Below are 4512 nucleotides of genomic sequence, written 5' to 3' on the forward strand. Positions count from 1 at the left end.
TTTTTTCCTCAATGAAGGAATCCATATAGCAGAAGATGGGCATCGGAGGGCCACCAGGGGGCCCACGAGGAAGGGGGTAGGGCGCGCCCCCCACCCTCGTGGCCAGGGTGTGGCCCCCCTCCGGAACTTCTTGCACTCAATATTTTTTATATATTCTGGAAATAGCTTCCGTGAAGTTTCTGGACTTTTGGAGCTGTGCAGAATAGGTATCTAATATATGCTTCTTTTCCAGCCCTGAATCCCAGCTGCCGGCATTCTCCCTCTTTATGTAAACCTTGTAAAATAAGAGAGAATATGCATGAGTATTGTGACATAATGTGTAATAACAGCCCATAATGCAATAAATATCGCTATAAAAGCATGATGCAAAATGGACGTATCAGGGTGCCACTTGGAGCTGCTATCAATGTCCCACGCGGGGTTGTCTGCGGCGGAGGCCTTCCCCTTCTTGGACGCCTCTACCTGCAAATGTGTGGAGGACGCCCTTTTCTTTGTTCCCCCCCTTTAGGGGGAGAATTGCTTTCCTCCTCCTCCTCGTCGGTGGTGAGAGGGGAGTGGGTTTCGGCGTCTTCGGACGTCACGTCCGAAGTGCCCTTATGGTGGAGGCGACCTCTGGTCCCCTTGGCCTTCTTCTTGGCCTTCTTCTCCAGTGCTTGATAGGGTGCCGGAATCGACATCTTCATTAGAAGCGGGATAGCTGGTTCTTCGGGCAGCGGAGCCAAATACCGAATCCACCCTGCCTTCTTTGTCCGGCCGTGAAAACACAGATAGGGAAGCTTAGACATCTTCCTTGAGCAAGGAAGTAAAGGATACACCTTGAAATACAGAAAACTTACCACAATAGCAGGAAGGGCCAGGTCGTGCCCGCGGTCTTTGGTCGTCGCTGGCCATGTCTCGTTGGCCTTGAAGAGCATCTTCCAAATGTCTTCATGCGTAGTGCCAAAGAACCGTTGCAAGGTCTGGTGCTTGGCCGGATCAAACTCCCATAAGTGGCAAGTCCGGCTTTGGCACGGAAGGATCCAGCGAGTGAGCATCACCTGGATCACATTGACAAGCTTGACGTTCTTGTCCACCATGCGCTTGATACGCGTCTGAAGCGTTGTCAGCTCGTTCGATGAAGACCAGTCCAAGCCCTTCTCTAGCCAAGAGGTGAGCCGCATCGGGGTGCCGGACTGGAATTCGGGAGCCACAGGCCGAGTGGCGTCATGAGGCTCTGTGACGTAGAACCACTGTTGTTGCCACCCTTAATAGGTCTACACGAAGGTACCTTTGGGCCATGTGACATTTGGGCAGCTTGCTCACCATGGCGCCTCCGCACTCTGCATGTTGGCCATCCACTACCTTCGGCTTCACATTAAAGATATTCAACCACAGTCCAAAGTGGGGTCGGATACGGAGGAAGGCCTCGCACACGACAAGAAATGCCGATATATTGAGGAAGGAGTTAGGGCCAGATCATGGAAATCCAGCTCGTAGTAGAACATGAGTCCGTGAACGAATGAGTGGAGAGGAAATCCCAACCCGCGGACGAAGCGGGGGTTGAACACGGCCCTCTCATGGGGCTCCGGAGTAGGGACGATCTGTCCCTTGGCCGGAAGCCGGTGGGCGATTTGCTTGGCTAAGTACCCGGCCTCCCAGAGCTTGGTGATGTCCTTCCCCTTGACGGAGGAACCCATCCACTTTCCTTGTGCTCGGGATCCAGACATGGTTGGAGTTCTTCTTTGAGGCGGAAAGGATGGAAGCTTGGGCGTTGGAGTGTGAGAATGGATGGGCAGAGAGAAGGAAGGCATGGGTGAAAGAGGTGAGTCCTTATCCCTTTATAAAGGCAGTGAATATCAAGCGCCTCCCGACTCGCCTTAAACCTCGCTTATTCCCCAAGGGTCGTGCAGGCGGTGCAGTTGGATTACGCACGCCCGTATTGATGAGGATACCGCAATAAGGGGACACGATCTCTACTTTGACAAGACGTGCCAATAAAACCACATCTTGAAACGTGGAGCAGGAGGCTAAAAAATGGTTCGAAATAATGACCGGGATGTGACGTGATGTCACGCTACAAAAGTTATCAGTGGATTGGACTTGTAAAATATTATACTCTCTGCGGTTGTGTATTGTATTTCTTTTGCATAGTCGGACACGTTTTCTGTGTTCGAAGGCTATTTTGGAGTATTCGGAGGAGGAGCCCGCCTTGCAATGCTGAAGACAATCTGCGCGCCGGACACCTCGTCATTGAAGACTGGTTCAGGGGCTACTGAGGGAGTCCTAGATTAAGGAGTCCTCGGGCGTCCGACCTATTGTTCATGGGCCGGACTGATGGCCCGTGAAGATAAAAGACATAAAACTCTCTCCCGTGTCCGGAAGGGACTCTCCTTGGCGTGGATGGAAAGCCTGGGGTTCGGATATGAAGATTCCTCTCTCTGTAACCGACTTTGTACAACCCTAGTCCCCTCCGGTGTGTATATAAACCGGAGGGTTTAGTCCATAGAGGTAATCATAATCATACATGCTAGACTTCTAGGGTTTTAGCCAGTACGATCTCGTGGTAGATCAACTCTTGTAAACCCCATACTCATCAATATCAATCAAGTAGGACATAGGGTATTACCTCCATCAAGAGGGCCCGAACCTGGGTAAAACATCGTGTCCCTTGTCTCCTGTTACCATCAACCTTAGACGCATAGTTCGGTCCTTACCCGCCGTGATTTTCCTGACTTCCTGGATCACCTGGAGGGCACCCTGGGCTTCGGCCCGGGCCTTTTGCGCGCTTTGGCGAGCCTTAGCAAGTTCGGACTCTTGGTCTGAAATCTTGCACTCCAAGGACTCGCATTTCTTTGTGGCGTCCTGGAGCTCATGCTGGACCTCCCCGACCCTTGCCTCGTGCTTTTCACGGGTGGCTTGTTCCTTCGTCGCTCTCTCTTGGGCCTCGGCCAACGACTTCTTGAGGGTATCCACCTCGGTCACAGCTCCTACGAGATATCACGATACTATGATCATAATACACAATTCATATCTTTCTACATTCAAATAGATCATTGCATACCTTGCGGGTCCTCTAGTTGTTTTTTAACATGGCCGAGCTCTTCCTCGGCCCACTCCAAACTCTGCTTCAGTTTAGAGACTTCGGCAGAATGAGAGGTCACAGCCAGCATCGACGCCGGCTTATTCATATAGACATATATTGGTTAGTCTCCTGCGAAAATCATTTGATCCTCTGTCCGGTTTCTCTTTTTGGCACCGGACAGTGTCTCAGGGGCTACTGTCTATACTATGATATTCTTTTTTGCATAAATTATGTCGCATACCTTAAAGCCTGTCAGAAGGCTGGTGCAGGCTTTGGTTAGTCCACTCTTAGCAGACTGAACCCTGTCAACCACCTTACCCAAGAGGGTATGGTGTTCTTCAACAATGGAAGCACTTTGCAGTGCTTCTATTAAAGTATCCGACACCTCTGGATGGATAGAGGTCACTGGCGGAATAGGTGTGAAGGGAATATGCCCTAGAGGCAATAATAAAGTTATTATTTATTTCCTTATTTCATGATAACTAATTACTATTCATGCTAGAATTGTATTAACCGGAAACATGATACATGTGTGAACGCATAGACAAACAGAGTGTCACTAGTATGCCTCTACTTGACTAGCTCGTTGATCAAAGATAGTTATGTTTCCTAACCATACACATGAGTTGTCATTTGATAAACGAGATCACATCATTAGGAGAATGATGTGACGGACTTGACCCATTCTGTTAGCTTAGCACTTGATCATTTTAGTTTACTGCTATTGCTTTCTTCATGACTTATACATGTTCCTATGACTATGAGATTACGCAACTCCCGATTACCGGAGGAACACTTTGTGTTCTACCAAACGTCATAGCATAACTGGGTGATTATAAAGGTGCTCTACAGGTGTCCCCGATGGTAATTGTTGAGTTAGTATAGATCGAGATTAGAATTTGTCACTCCGATTGTCAGAGAGGTATCTCTGGGCCCTCTCGGTAATGCACATCACTATAAGCCTTGCAAGCAATGCAACATTTGAGTTAGTTGTGGGATGATGCATTACGGAATGATTAAAGATACTAGCCGGTAACAAGATTGAGCTAGGTATTTAGATACCGACGACCGAATCTCGGGCAAGTAACATACCGATGACAAAGGGAACAACGTATGTTGTTATGCGGTTTGACCGATAAAGATCTTCGTAGAATATGTAGGAACCAATATGAGCATCCAGGTTCCGCTATTGGTTATTTATTGGAGACGTGTCTCGGTCATGTCTACATAGTTCTCGAACCCATAGGGTCCGCACACTTAATGTTCGGTGATGATCGGTATTATGAGTTTATGTGATTTGATGTACCGAAGGTAGTTCGGAGTCCCGGATGTGATCACGTACATGACGAGGAGTCTCGAAATGGTCGAGACATAAAGATTGATATATTGGATGACTATATTCGGATACCGAAAGTGTTCCGGGTGATTTCGGAGAAAACCGAAGTGCTAGA

This window comes from Triticum aestivum, chromosome 4A (genome assembly GCF_018294505.1).
Source record: "Triticum aestivum cultivar Chinese Spring chromosome 4A, IWGSC CS RefSeq v2.1, whole genome shotgun sequence".
NCBI lineage: Eukaryota > Viridiplantae > Streptophyta > Magnoliopsida > Poales > Poaceae > Triticum > Triticum aestivum.